This window comes from Capricornis sumatraensis, chromosome X, assembly GCF_032405125.1.
Source record: "Capricornis sumatraensis isolate serow.1 chromosome X, serow.2, whole genome shotgun sequence".
NCBI lineage: Eukaryota > Metazoa > Chordata > Mammalia > Artiodactyla > Bovidae > Capricornis > Capricornis sumatraensis.
In genome coordinates, this window is record NC_091092.1 from 138,722,155 (window position 1) to 138,737,579 (window position 15,425).

General features: G+C 49.0%; 1 pseudogene; it reads right to left on the reverse strand.

Moving 5' to 3' along the window:
- Positions 1–5,198: 5,198 nt before the first annotated feature.
- LOC138071544 (PI-PLC X domain-containing protein 1-like) lies at positions 5,199–13,848 on the reverse strand (annotated as a pseudogene).
- Between the last annotated feature and the right edge of the window lie 1,577 nt (positions 13,849–15,425).

The window sequence follows — 15,425 nt, forward strand, 5'->3', positions numbered from 1 at the left end:
ATACTACATAGTGATGAAGGGATCAATACAAGATGAAGACATAGCAATTGTAAACATCTATGCCCCCAACATAGGAGCACCTCAATACATAAGACAAACACTAACAGACCTTAAAAGAGAAATTGACAGTAAAACAATCATAGTTGACTTTAATACCCCATTCACACCAATGGACAGATCATCAAAACAGAAAATTAATACAGAAACACATATCTTAAATGATATATGAGATGAGATGAATCTCATTGATATCTTCAGGACATGCCACCCAAATGGAGAAGAATATACCTTCTTCTCAAGTGCACATGGAACATTCTCCAGGATAGACCACATCTTGGGTCCCAAATCAAAATTAACAAAATTGAAACTGTATCAAGCATCTTCTCTGACCACAACACTATGAGACTAGATATCAATTAGAAGAAAAACAAACTGTAAAAAGACAAACACGTGGAGATTAAACAACACGTTTCTAAATAACCAACAGGTTACTGAAGAAATTAAAATGGAAATTGAAAACTTTCTAGGAAAAAATGACAATGGAAACATGACAACTCAAAACCTATGGGATGCAGGAAAAGCAGTTCTAAGAGGGAAGTTTGTAGCAATACAATTCTAACTCAAGAAACAAGAAAAGCATCGAATAGACAACCTCAATTGACTCCTAAAACAACCTATAAAGAACAACAACAACAAAATAGCCAAAATTGGTACATGGAAAGAAATCATAAAGATCTGAACAGAAATAAATGAAAAATAAATGAAAGAAACAATAGCGAAGATTGACAAACTAAAAGCTGGTTCTTTGAGAAGATAAACAAAATTGATAAACCTTTAGCCAGACTCATCAAGAAAAATAGAGAGATGAATCAAATCAACAAACTTAGGAATGAAAAAGGAGAGGTTACAACAGAAAATGCAGAAATACAAAGGATTATAAGAGCCTATTATGAACCTCTATGGCAATAAAATGGATAACCTGGAAGAAATGGACAGACGCTTAGAAAAGCTCAATCTTCCAAGACTGAACCAGGAAAAAATAGAAATTATGAACGACCCAATTACAAGTTCCAAATCGAAGCTGTGATTGAAAAATTCCCAAAAGCCAAAAGCCCAGGACCAGATGGCTTCACAGGTGAATTCTATCAAACATTCAGAGATGAGCAAATGCCTATCCTTCTAAAACTCTTTCAAAAAACGGCAGAGGAAGGAACACTTCCAAACTCATTCTGCAATGCTACCATCACCCTGACATCAAAACCAGACAAAGACAAGACCAAATAAGAAAACTACAGACCAATATCACTGATGAACATGGATGCAAAAAATCCTCAGCAAAATTTTAGCAAACAGAATTCGACAATACATCAAAAACCATGATCAAATTGGGTTTATTCCAGGGATCCAAGGATTCTTCAATATTTGCAAATCAATCAATGTGACAGACCATATTAACCAAAGGAAAGCTAAAAATCATATGATAACCTAAATAAATGCAGAAAAAGCCATTAAATTTAAAAATTTTAAATTATTAAATTAAAAATAAAGTTTAAAAAGAAATAAACAAAAAAAAGTTTAAAAAGTTGAAATAACTCAAATGTCCATCAACTGGTGATCGAATAAATAAAACACACAATGCAAAATTATTTGGCCATCAAATGAATGGCGTTCTTATACAAGCTATAACATGCAAGAGCTCTGAAATGATTATGTTAATTAAAAGAAGCAAGGAACAAAAGGCTGTGTATTGCATTATACTGTTCATGTGAATGCATATGTCCCAGATTAGGTAATTCTCTAAAGACCAAAAATAGAGGCGTGAATGCAAGGGCCCAGATGAAGGGGCAAATGGAAAATGTCTGCCAACTGGAGAGTGTTTCCCATTGAAGTGATGAAAATATTCTAGAATGAGGCTGTTGTTATGGTTATTCAACCTATGAATAAGTTACAAATCAATGAATTATACAGCTTAACTAGTAAATCTATGGTACAGGTACAATATGTCAATAAATAAAACACATTAAAAAAAAACTAGTGAAATTAACTTCTACGTCCAGGAATGTTATCCTTCAAAAACAAAGGAGAAGGAGATATTCTCATATCAACAAAAAATTTGGGAATTCATTCTCAGCAGATGCCTTGTGTGTAAGAAATGTTAAAAGAAGTTATTTACACAGAATAAGATGATACTGAAGAGAAACTATGAGTTAAGAAAGACTGTTATGTTGAAGTTTGACAGAAAACAAGGATTCTGGAAAGCAAATTTCTGGAAACAAATTTTTGAAAACAAGATTCTGGAAAGCAATCATCCTTCAATGAAAAGTTAATTGAAAAAATAAAGGAAGGAAAATTGAAATGAAGGGTTTTTTTCTTATTATTAATTGGTAAAAGATAAATGCTTGTTTGGGCTTCTCCATCTTTGCTTTTCACCAATTATGAGTCTTCATAATTAAAGTGGGTTTCATATATACATGATCTGTTTTCACTCAGTGGTAAAGAATCCGCCTGCAATGCAGGAGCTGTAGCAGATGCGAATTCCATCTCTGGGTCAGGAAGATCCCCTGAAGGAGAGCATGGCAACCCACTCCAGTATTCTTGCCTGGAGAATCCCAGTGAACAGAAGAGACTGGTGGGCTTACAGTCCATGGGGTGGCAAAGAGTTGGGACACAACTGTGCAAGTAAACAACAGCAGGCACATACGCCTAACAGAGACTCTGAAGATACTAAAAATAGATGAGAAAATTCTCAGCCTAAACAAAGGAAAACAAACAAACCTAGATTGTAGAGCTGAATTATAAAAGGTTTTAGGCAATAAAATGTCTCCCAACAGTAGTGTAAACAGTGTGTTCCACACAGGAGAGAGGAGTAATTTTTAATACTCACTTAATAGAAAAACAATCTAGTTACACTCATAAATTAAAGGAAATGAAAATGTTCAGAAAACAAACATAGTATAAAATCTACTGATCATTTTATATCTAATTAAGACTGTAAAACTGTAAGGGAATTTTTAAGGAAAAAAAAAATCGTTGAAAGTTTAAGCAGCCCCCAATGAAAAGAGTTAGACACGACTGAGCGACTGAACTGAACTGAAGCAGCCCCAATGAACGTAATTTTATTTTCTTTTCTCCATAGTCTCAAAATAATTGACAATTAAGAAAGAATTTCACTTTAAGTCATATTATTCAATTTCAACAGGATATTTCATATTCAAATATAAGACTTTTCAAGCTAAAAAGTTTGTACTTTACAGTGAATATTTTGTTTCACTAATTTAGGCATAAAATCACATTGTGTGTCTTTGCCTTGACCATCTTTGTGGCATCACTGTGCATTTAGAATCAACTGTTTGAATGTGTGGACTGTGAAGTTCTCAGGTCCTATACTGTTGAACCCTAGCTTGAAGGATTTTGAGAATTACCCTGCTAGCATGTGAAATGAGTGCAGTAGTGCAGTAGTTTGAACATTGTCTAGCATTGCCCTTCTTTGGGATTGAAATGAAAACTGACCTTTTCCTGTGGCCACTGCTAAGTTTTCCAAACTGGCTGGCATATTGAGGGCAGCACTTTATATTAACAGTACCACCGTTTAGGATTTGAAAGAGCTCAGCTGGAATTTAATCACCTCCACTAGCTTTGCCCCAGAGAAGGCAATGGCAACCCAGTCCAGTACTCTTGCCTTGACAATCCCGTGGACGGGGGAACCTGGAAGGCTACAGTCCATGGGATCGCTGAGGGTTGGACACGACTGAGCGAATTCACCTTCACTTTTCACTTTCATGCACTGGAGAAGGAAATGGCAACCCACTCCAGTGTTCTTGCCTGGAGAATCCCAGGAACGGGGGAGCCTGGTGGGCTGCCGTCTATGGGGTCACACAGAGTTGGACACGACTGAAGTGACTTAGCAGCAGCAGCTTTGCTCATACTGCTTCCTAAGGCCCACGTATCTGCACTCCAGGATATCAGGCTCTAGGTGAGTGATCACACCATCGTGGTTATCCAGGTTATCAAGATTTTTAAAACAGTTTTTCTGTGTATTCTTGCTACCTCTTCTTAATCTCTTCTACTTTAGTTAGGCCCATAACGTTTCTGTCCTTTATTGTGCCTGTCTTTGCGTGAAATGTTCCCTTGGCATTTCTCATTTTCTTGAAGAGATCTCTAGTCTTTCCCATTGTATTGTTTTCCTCTGTTTCTTTGCTTTATTCAAATCCCTTGTGAGTATACATTGGAAGTGACAGATTCAAGGGTTAGATCTGGCACACAGAGTACCAGAAGACCTATGGATGGAGGTTCCTCACATTGTATAGGAGGTGGTGATCAAAACCATCCACAAGAAAAAGAAATGCAAAAAGGCAAAGTGGCTGTCTGAGGAGGCCTTACAAATAGATGAGAAGAGAAGAGAAAGGCAAAGGAGATACAGAAAGATATAGCCACCTGAATGCAGAGTCCCAAAGACTAGCAAGGAGAGATAAGAAGGCCTTCTTAAGTGAGCCACTAGGGAAGCCCCTTATCTAATAAAAGGGGATCAGTGGGATCATTATGCACTCAGTCCCCTCCTATGGACACTATGTCATAGTGCCTCCTCCCCTCCCCAGCTGGGGGTCACCGTCTGCTAGCCTCAGTGCCCAGGGGGAGGGAGCACCCCAGCCTCTCCCATGGGGAAGCTACAGACCCGAGAACCAGGTGTATCTCCCTGAAGATGTGATTGTACAAATCATGCACTCACCTTTAATCATCACCCTGCATTCGCTGTGAGACACACGGAGGACTGAGGAGACCACGGACCCTGCCACCTGGCCCCACCTTGGCAGTCACCCACATTCAGTGGACGCACGGACGGATGACGAGCCCCACAAGACAGGGCCGAGAATAGCCTCCGCAATGCCCAGCTCCTCAACGTGCCGAACAGCAGCCCCGAGGCAGCTTCCGGTTCAGGCCGGTGACGTCAGAGGACGTGAGTGAGACGCAGCCTCCGTGATACCCAGCTCCACACGCGCACAGTCCGTCAGCCCCAAAGCAGCTTCCGGTTCAGCCCAGTGACGTCACAGGATGCAAACTAGGAGTGGCCTCCGCAACGCTCAGCTCCTCAGAGTGGCGTCCGTCAGCCCCAAGGCGGCTTCCGGTTCAGGCCGGTAACGTCACAGGACGTGACTGAGAAGCAGCCTCCGCTATGCCCAGCTCCACATGTTCACAGTCCGTCAGCCCCGAAGCAGCTTCCAGTTCAGCCTGATGACGTCGCCAACAAACCCGTCAGCCCAGATGAAGTTGCCTGCGACGGTGTTGGTACGGCTGGTGGCCTATCCCAGGCACTGGCCCCGCACCCATGCGCAAAGGTAGGAGAGCCCACACTGGAACAGTTTCTCGAGGGACCAGGCCGGGTGGATGCGGAAAACTCCAGATTCTCTGTGAGGTTGATGCCGGCCACCAACAGCCTGCCTGAGACAAGAGAGGGGCTGGTGTTCATGGTGCTGGTAGTGGCGTCAGCTGCCCACGTGTGCAGTCACTAACTCACGGAGTCATGTGGCCAACCAAACCGTGTGGTCACTGACTCACATGGTCACCCACCCACGGGGTCAGTACCCGATGCAGTGATCCCTCCACTGGCCACCAACCCCCGTGGGCACCCACCCATGGGGTCACTAACCTGCGAGGTCATGTGCTCACCTGTCCACCCACTCACACCGTCACCCGCCCGCATGATCACCCACTCACTGGGTCAGCAACTCACATGGTAACCCACCCTACAGTCAGCAACTCAAACCGGTCACCCACCTACGTGGTCTCCAACCCACACGGTCTCCAACCCACATGGTCTCCTGCCCATGTGACCAGTAACCCATGGGGTCACCCACCCATGCAGTCACCCACCCATGTGACCCCTAACCCATGCGGTCACCTGCCCACACAGTCACCAAGCTGTGCCATCACCCACCCAGACTCTGGCCTCCGCAGAGGTCAGAGATTCAGATGTCGGACAGAGACTGAATTTCAGACAGCAGGGGGCTCACAGGGGTGTTGACTCATGAATTTCTCCTGTTACAGAGGGCAGGTGGGCTGGACAGTGACCCCAAAGATGTCCACGTCCTGGCCCTGTGTGGTGGACACAATAATGTCCACACGGATGTCCACATCCTGTCTACATCCTGACCCCCTGTGGTGGACACAGTAACGTCCCCAAGGATGTCCACGCCCTGGTCCCCATGTGGTGTACAGAATAACGTCCCCTAATATGTCCTGTTCCATTTCTCCACTTGAACCCCAAGCCAGCCCCATGTGCTAGGACATGCATGTGACCAGGTGTCCCGGTTTGAAAGCGGCACTCCCCTGGGTGGCTGCAGCGCTTCATGTGCTCCAGGTAGTGGACGAGGTCTCGGGGCTTCACCTGGTTCCCCCACCAGTAGGGGATGCCGGGCCACAGTTCTGCATGCTGACTCATGGATGCCTTGTCTTTGTACGACAGGATGACCTGATGGCCCTGGGACCACAGCTGGTGCAAAGTTGGCACCTCCTGGGGGGAGAATCATCTGGGTGCCCGTGAGACATGTGCACAGGGATTATTGGGGTGCCTTGTGACACGATGTGTCAGTTATTGGGGGTATCTGAGAAACTACAGTGATGTGTGGATTATTACGGTGTCTATGAGCAGTGATGGGCTGGTTATTGGGTTCTCTGTGAGAAGAGACAGTCATGGGTGGGTTATTGGCATGTCTGAGTAGAGACACTAGTGGGTAGATAACTGGGGCATCTGAGTGGAGATGGTGATGAGTGGGCTATTGGGGTGTCTTGAGCACTGATTGGTAGATTTCTGGGGTGTTTGAGTGGAGACAGCGGTGGGTAGATTACTTGGGTGTCTTGAGCAGTGATGGGTCGATTGTTGGGGTGCCTGAGTGGAAACAGAGGTGGATGGATTATTGGGGTTTCTCATAGGAAATGGCAGGTGGATTACTGGGGTATCATGAGGTGTGATTGATTGGTTTTGGGGGTGTCTGAATAGAGACCAGGCAGGGTGGATTATTGGGGGTGCCTGTGACCAGTGTTGGGCTGGTCATTGGGGTGTTTGAGTGGAGACTGTGGTGGGTGGATTACTGGGGTTCCATGAGCGGTGTCACCTGGTGCCTGAATCAGCCTCACGCAGTGAGTGGATAGTCTGGTTACAGTGAGGCCTAGTGCTCCCACCGCCCCCGCTGCCAAGAGCATGGGGAGCCTGTGGCCCCTGCTCATCCCACAGGCACACAGCATGTCCCCAAAGATGTTCTTGATGCAGCACATCAGGTACTCGTGCAGGTCCTCCATCACGCCCTCCAAGTTCCTGCACGCCAGGATAACCTCCTCCTGAGCTTGATTCTCCAGCCACTCTGAGATCTCCGTGAGCATGTCCTGGGTGGGATTGGGGAGAAGGGCCTTGTAGTGAGAGACAGGGTCGTGGGTGGGGAATTCCCCCAGCACAGCCACTCTACAGACAGGTTGGGGTGTCCTGACACACAAAGACATAAACCATGGTGCCTGCTCCCCAGGGACCCAGCTTCTCCTGAGTGGCAGTGGGGAGCCGTGGCATTGCTCTGGTGTGTGTGTGTGTGTGTGTGTGTGTGTGTGTGTGTGTGTGTGTGTGTATGTACACACTCCTGTAGGTACAGGTGCACACACAGATGTGCATGTGTTCAGGCTCTGTGTGTGCATAGATATGCATGTGTGTGTGTGTGTGCACAGCAGTAGAGAGCAGTGCTTATAATATTGTGTGAAGTCTGTACTACAGGGAGTGTGCGAGGCCAGCAGGGTACATGCACACTGAGGCCCAGGACAGAACCTTCCAATCCCAAGGGTCATTAGGTTCTGTGGTGGGGGCACTGGGGGCCAAGGCCAGAGTGAGACGTTAAGTGACTTGGCCAGCAGCTGAGAGAATGGACTGGACACCCCAAAACTGGACACAGGAAAAGATGTGTCAGGGACCTGGTATAGCCAAATTCTGGGAGACACCCCAGAGGCCAGGGGTGCAGGTGTGAGTTCAGAAACGCATGTTGGTCGGGAATTCTGAGTGACTGATTGATGCCAGAGGTCAGCCCTCTCATGCCTGGAGTGGACGTGTGTCCATCCCCTTAGAGGTCAGTATCTTCTAACTGGAGTGGACCTGTGTTGTCCCCTTAGAGGTCAGCCTCTCCTGCCTAGAGTGACCGTGTGTCCATCTGAGTGGATGTCTGTCCATCCCCTTAGAGGTCAGCATTTTCTAACTGGAATGGACCTGTGTTGTCCCCTTAGAGGTCAGCCTCTCCTGCCTGGAGTGACTGTCCATCTGAGCAGACGTGTGTCCATCTGAGTGGATGTGTGTCCATCCCTTAGAGGTCAGAATCTTCTAACTGGAGTGGGCCTGTGTTGTCCCCTTAGAGGTCAGCCTCTCCTGCCTGGAGTGACCATATGTCCATCTGAGTGGATGTGTGTCCATCCCCTCAGAGGCCCTCCCCCTCCTGCCTGGACCAGACTTGGGTGTCCCTGGCTTGCGGACCCCCCATCTGTACCCCTGTCCCCATCCCCACCTCTATGAGGGCCATCGTGTACACCATGTGGCCAGAGTGCAGGTTCCTTTCGGTGCCCTCCTCCATGTGCGCCATCTGCAGGTCCTCACACCAGCATCCAGGTGCTTTGTGATCTGTGCTGGGCACAGAGGGCGGCCCCCCACTCAGGGGCTGGGCATGCACTGAGGATGCCCAACTGAGGGCCACGTTGGCCACTGTGAAATCAGCCGTGTTGGTGCTGCTGGGGTTGAGGCCCTGCTTCTGGGAACAGGGTCTCCAGGGTCACTGGTCATGTGGAGCACAGAGTCCGGGTCCAGATTGTGGTCTTGGGGGGGTGTTCCTGCAGAGTCCAGCCTCACCCTCCTCTCAGGCAGTCCCTGGGTGGAAGCTCCCTGTGGGTTCAACAGCCCAGGCTCCACGACACCCAAGCTGGACCCTTGGACATGAGGACACACTAGACCCACAGAGGTCTGTGCCTACCCCTACAAACAGCACTAGGAAAGGCAAGAAGTAATCAAGGGAAGAGAACAAGAGGACGAAACATCTGTCCACCACACAAATAAGACAGGGAAAAGCAAAAAATAACTTTAACATAAATTGAAAAATGAAAGTTGTTCAGTTGTTTCCAACTCATTTCGATCTGGTGGACTGTAGCCCACCAGACCCCTCTGTCCATGGAATTATCCAGGCAAGATTACTGGAGTGGGTTGCCTTTCCCTTCTCCAGATCTTCCCAACCCAGGATCAAACCCACATCACCCTCATTGCAAGCAGATTCTTTACCAACTGAGCCACCAGGGAAGCCCTAATATGAATTTGTAGCAGAAAATGTACTGTGTCCTCTACAAGGAGTCATAATGGAAAAAGCCAAAAAAAAAAAAAAAAGGATAAAATATGGGGAAGAAAATAATAGATTCTTTCTATCCAAAATAAAAGAAAAAGCAAAAACTACTATTAAGATAAACTAGTAGCAGAAAATGGTATTGTGTTCTCTATACAGAGTCATAATGGAAAAAGAAAAAGATAGAAGGATAAAAAGTGGGAAAGGAAGTCAGAGCACCCCCCCACCCCGCCCCGCAATCCAAATTAAAAGAAAAAACAAAGACTCATATGAATATTGTCAGCTCTTGTCAGGCACTTGCCATCCACCTCTACAAGGATTAAATGAAGTGCTGCTGCAGCCGCTGATCTTAAACACCTCCTGAAAGACCACCACCTGTGCGCCCGACCCCGCACACACCCAGGTCTCTTTGGCAGCCATACCACTTGAGACCATGGCACTGAGGTCCCCCAGTATGGAGGGGACCCTGCCCTGGAGGGATGCAGAACAGAAGGACCCAGCACCAAGGGACCATCAGAGCAGAGGAACCCCAGTCCTGCAGGGCTCCCGGGCTCTGGTGGACCCCCTCCTGCTCGCTCCCTCCTCTGGGTGTGAGCTCTTAAGGCCAGGCTGTAGGCACTTGATGCAAGCAGGAATGTAGTTTGTCCACATTCCAGCTCTGGCTCTCTGCCAATCAGATCCCCTGAGGAGGATTCCAGCAACCCAGGAGGAAGCAATTACACAAGGTAAGAGCTGTGCTTGACAGCCTCTTGTCCTCTTGGGAGCACCAGCCTGGGAGCAGAAAAACCAGGAATATGAGTGCCCCTCAAGTGCGGGTTCAGGAAATTGGGGGCCATCTGTCCTCTAGGTGGGCCCCTGCTCCTGCGGTCACCTGGGCCCAGGTGGGTTTTCTATCCCATCCTGCATCCACCCCCTGGCTAACGTGTGTGCCAGTGACAGGACCACTGTCAACTGGGTGCCCCCTCCCCACAGACAGGGCCCCCACCATTGACTCCTCTGCATCATCCACAATGACTGCCTTCTACCCCAGCTTCTCTCCACCCCACAAAGTCCCCAATCCACCCTGGAGAAGCCCTACAGGGGAGGGGTGTGAGTGCTTGCAGGTGTTCTCAGTCGCTTCAGTCATCTCCACTCTCTGTGACCCCATGGACTCTAGCCTGCCAGGCTCCTCTGTCCATGGGATTTCCCATATGAGAATACTAGAGTGGGGTGCCGTTTTCTCCTCCATGGGATCTTACCTATCCAGGGATCAAACCCGGGTCCCATGCATTGCAGGCTGATTCTTTACCGTCTGAGAAAGTCGGTAAAGAAAGTCTCCCTGGAGGGGGTGCCGGGGTGCAAATATAAACCCACCTCAGAGCACATGGGAACTCAGCTATTGCTTATCTGGGACCAGGAAGGAGCTCTGGTGACAGCTCAGCTGGACAAAAGGTGGGACCCAGCCTCCCTCTTCCCCTCCCAGCTCCCCCAGCCTCTGTGACTTCAGACAGTGATGTTGTTAGTCCATGGGTCCCCGTTCTGGCTTCAGGCTGGTTCCACAGTAAAGCTGTGTCCTTTCCTACCTTTCTGGGAGGCTCTCTGGGTGGGGAAGATCTCCTGGAGGAGGGCATGGCAACCCACTCCAGTATTCTTGCCTGCAGAATCCCATGGACAGAGAAGCCTAGTGGACTACAGTCCATGGGGTCGGAATGAGTCAGACATGACTGAGCGACTAAACAATTCTGCTTTACAGCAGGTTTGTTCTCAATGCCGTTCCCCCAAGAGGGATAAGGACACCACCCCCTGTGGGTGACACTAGTGGCTAGAGCTGTGTCCAGGGCCCGGGCGTGCCTGCAGACCCTCACCTGTGTGGTGGACCACTTGAGCACCACGGGCAGGGTGACACATGGCAGCACATTGCCCAGAAGCTGCAGCAGCCTCAACTCCTTGTGATAGATGGGTAACTTCTTATGCAGGCAGTAGGTCATCGTGCTGTGGCTCCCTGCAGGCAAATCAAGTGGGGAACACGTCACCCCCTGAGCCTGTCCTCTGTGCCCCCAAGCCGCCCTAAGGATGCACAGCTATAGCACCATGGCTTATGGGGGAGTCCCAAAAGTCATATCCCACTGAGTCCTGGGAACTGAATGTTGTCTTGAAATGGAGTCTCTGCAGATGTGAGAAAGTGAAAGTCAGTTTATTTAAGGAATCCTGTTTTTGGACAGGAGAGGCTTAAGATGGGTTTTGATTTTATGGTTTGTTGTTTCCCAGGTGGTGCTCATGGCAAAGAGCCTGCTTGCCAAAGCAGGAGGGATAAAGGATGCAGGCGTGATCCCTGGGTTGGGAAGATCCCCTGGAAAGGGAATGACAACCCACTCCATTATTCTTGCCTGGAGGATCCCATGGACAGAGGAGCCTGGCGGGTATAGTCCATGGGGCTGCAAAGAGTCAGACACAACTGAGCACAGACAGACCCTCTCTAGTTACAAGTACTTTGAAGTTATTCATAGTATTTTCAGGCTCTTTATGATGCCAATGTTGTGGTCATTTATGTGTGGTTTCACTTATTCTTTTCCCTTTTAAATCTGTGTGATCTGTTTCAGAAACAGTGTGGAGAGGTTCACACTTTAGCAGTTACCTGGCGACAATCCAGAAATCCTTCCCTTCTGTCTCTGAACATAGGTTTGGACTAGCTTTATTTCTTTCTCTTTTTTTCTTTTATTTATTCTCAGGGTCAAGGGATGGGAAGGAGGATTTACAAGTTCATAATATAATTTGATTTGATGATGTTATGGAAGAGTGGATGGATGGGTGGATAGATAAGTGGATGGATGGATGAATGGATGGTGAGTGGGTGGATGGCTCAATCAGTGGATGGGTGGATGATGGATTGGTCGGTGGATGGATGGATGGATGATGGATGGGTGGATTTATGGATGGATGGGTGGGTGGATGGGTGGGTGGTTAGATGGATAAATGAGTGGATGGATAGGTGAGTGGGTGGATGGACAGATAGATGAGTGGATGGGTGTGTGTGTGGGTGGATGGATGGATGGGTGGGTCAGCAGCATGTGGTCCATGCACACAGTGGTGTATGAGTCACCATGAAAAGGAGTGAAGTTCTGACACAGGCTGCATCGTGGATGGACCTTGAACACACAATGGTCAGTGAGAGAAGCAGACACAGAAGGACACCTTTTACCTGCCCATTTATAAGAGATGTCCAGAACAGGCAAATTTACAAAGACAGAAGCAGATGAGTAGTGCCCGGGCTTGGGGGAGAGGCATCATGTGTTATTTTGTAAGGGGTACAGGAAGGAGAGTGGCCAAGGGCCCCTCTGTGGATGGAGGAGGGCTGAAGACTCGGAAGCCTCCTCCTTGTGGGGCCCTCAGAGCCTTCCCCACTGGGAAGCACCCGGAAAGGCTGAGAGACTGGGTCTATGGTTCCCTGTCTGCTCCACACCCTCAAGGGAAGAGCCGTGTGGGGGCCCTTCCTCCCGGGGCGGGGGTAGGATGGCCGGCATAGAGCCCCACAGCTGTCGAGAGGGTGAGAAAGAGTCTAAACCTGCCTTCCATAGAAAACAGCACTTCCTGTTTGTCCAAATGTCCATGTGGGCTCCCAGCAGGCAGTGCCCAGGGTCACAGAGCCAGGGCAGGGCCCAGTGTGTGCACGGCTAGAGGAGTGCTGGTGGAGAATGGGGCATGTTTGCTCCTTGAGGAGGTGAGCAGGGTTCTGTCTGGCAGGGACCCTCCCCTCCCAGCCCATGGTGTCTGGTGGCCACCCCTCTGATGGCCTGAGCAAAGTAGTGTCACCCTGGAAGTGCCCGCCTGCCTGGTCACCACCGGGCATCCCCAAGTCCAGATGCCCACCCATAGCTGAGCTTTGCAGCACTTTTTGCAACCAAGCTGGCTGGAGTCAGAGGTTCCTCATTTTAATTACATAGTTCTGGTACCACTTAGGTTGTTTTGGGGGCGGGTGACCCCCTTAAACTTTGGGCCCTCCAGGCTCAAGTGCAGAAGGTGCTGCAAAAGCTCTGATGGAAAACATGGATGGAAAGGTGAGGGGTCCCCAGGAATAGGACAGAGTGGCTGAGAAAACACAACCCCGCCCCCCAGGGAGGCTGGCATGTGTCCTGAAGGCAGGCTCTCGGGGGTTCACTTACCTTCCGGGTTGAATGGGATAAAGTGGACAGACAAGGGAAGGTGCTGGTGTGTGTATGTATGTGTGTGCAGTATGTGTGCATGTGTGTTTGGTGTGTGTGTGTGCATGTGTGTGTGTGTTCCACGTGCATGTATCCATGTGTGTGTGTTCAGTGTGCCTGTGTGCATGTTTGGCTCTGAGGCTTCCCACACTCGGACCCGTCTCGCAGCTGCATCTCTGCCAAGCCGAGCCTGCGGGGCCTCACCTGGGTTGGAGAGGTGGTGCAGGGGCATGTCCCAGAGCCGAGAACTTAGCACCGACATCCAGTCCGAGTTCACCTTGGTGGCACAGGAAGGAGCTGGGCGAGCTCACCTGCCAGCCCATCGGAGGCCGAGCCTGGGCGATCTGGGGAAGGAAATGGGGCTTTACATAATTAAAACAAGACGTGCAGAGGACCCAGTGCTGGCGGTGCAGAGCCGTGTCTCTGAGAAACCGGTACCTGCAGACTTCTCTCCAAGAGAAAGGAGGGTGGGGTGGTGGAGAGGGGAGAAGTGCTCTAGAGACAGAGAAACTGAGACACAGAGAGAAATGGACAGAGACATGAAGAGAGACAAGCAGAAGTAGGGCGAGGGGAGAGAGAGACACAGGAGGTTAAGTGGGGGTTTGAGGGGGAGCATGGGAGAGGGGAGACAGGGACCAACAGACCCCAGCAGCTCAAGTCTGTTCTCCCTGAGGCTAGAGCTGGTGACCCGCTCCAGAGGGTCCCCCTTCCTCGCACTGTGCACAGCCCCCTCCTTTTGGGGCTGAGAGGGGCCCAGTTGAGCCTGTGGGTTCCAGGTATGGGGGCTTCCATCCTAGTGGCGATGGAGCCCAGGCACAAGGTCACACACCCTTCACTCCCCAGAGGCGGTCTCTCCATCTGGTGGGTGTTGCTGCAGTAAAAGTGACTGGACAGGCTCCCAGGATGAAGCACCCACCTGAGCAGCTAAGAAGCTGGGAATGCCTCCAGTCAGGGTCTAAGTGTCCCCTCTCTCCTGTTATGGGTGGATGTCCTGGTGGTCTGCATGCCATCAGGACTCCTTTCATGGCAAACACATGCCTGGACCTTTATTTTGTGTTTACTGCTCTCCATGGACAGGGGTTGTCTCTATTCTTAAGGTCCCCTCTCTATAGTAATAGTCCCTTCTGTTGTCATAGTCCCCCCTCTACAGTAATAGTCCCCTTCTATTGTCATACTCTCCCCTCTACAGTAATACTTCCCCTTCTATAGTAACAACCCCCTCTAATATCATAGTTGGAGAAAGGCATGGCAACCCACTCCAGTATTCTTAGCTGGAGAATCCCATGGACAGAGGAGCTTGGCGGGCTCCATGCCAGCCCATCGGAGGCCGAGTCCATGGAGTTGCAAAGAGTCAGACATCACTGATCGAGCAACACTAATGTCATAGTGTTTAGAGTTATAGCCCTCTATTCTCAAAACTTCACTTCTAAAATAACTGTGCTCGTCTACTGTCGTAGTCGCCCCTCTGTAATAATAGTCCCCCTTCATTGTATTACTCCTCTTCTATTGTCATAGCCCCCCACAGTAATGGTTCCTCTTCTACAGTATCAGCTCCTCTCTATTGTCATAGTAACAGTTCCCCCGATAGGGTAACAGTTCTCTATTAGAGATCTGATAGAGTAATGGAAGTGAAAGTGAAGTTGCTCAGTCGTGTCCGACTCTTTGCGACCCCATGGATTGTAACCTACCAGGCTCTTCCATCCATGGGATTCTCTAGGCAAGAGTACTGGAGTAGGTTGCCATTTCCTTCTCCAGAGGATCTTCCTGACTGAGGGATCGAACCTGGGTCTCCTGCATTGTAGGCAGACGCTTTTACTGCCTGAGCCACCAGGGAAGGCAAGAGTAATAGAGTAATAGTTCTCCTTTACTGTCATAGTCCTCCACCCCATACACTAATAGT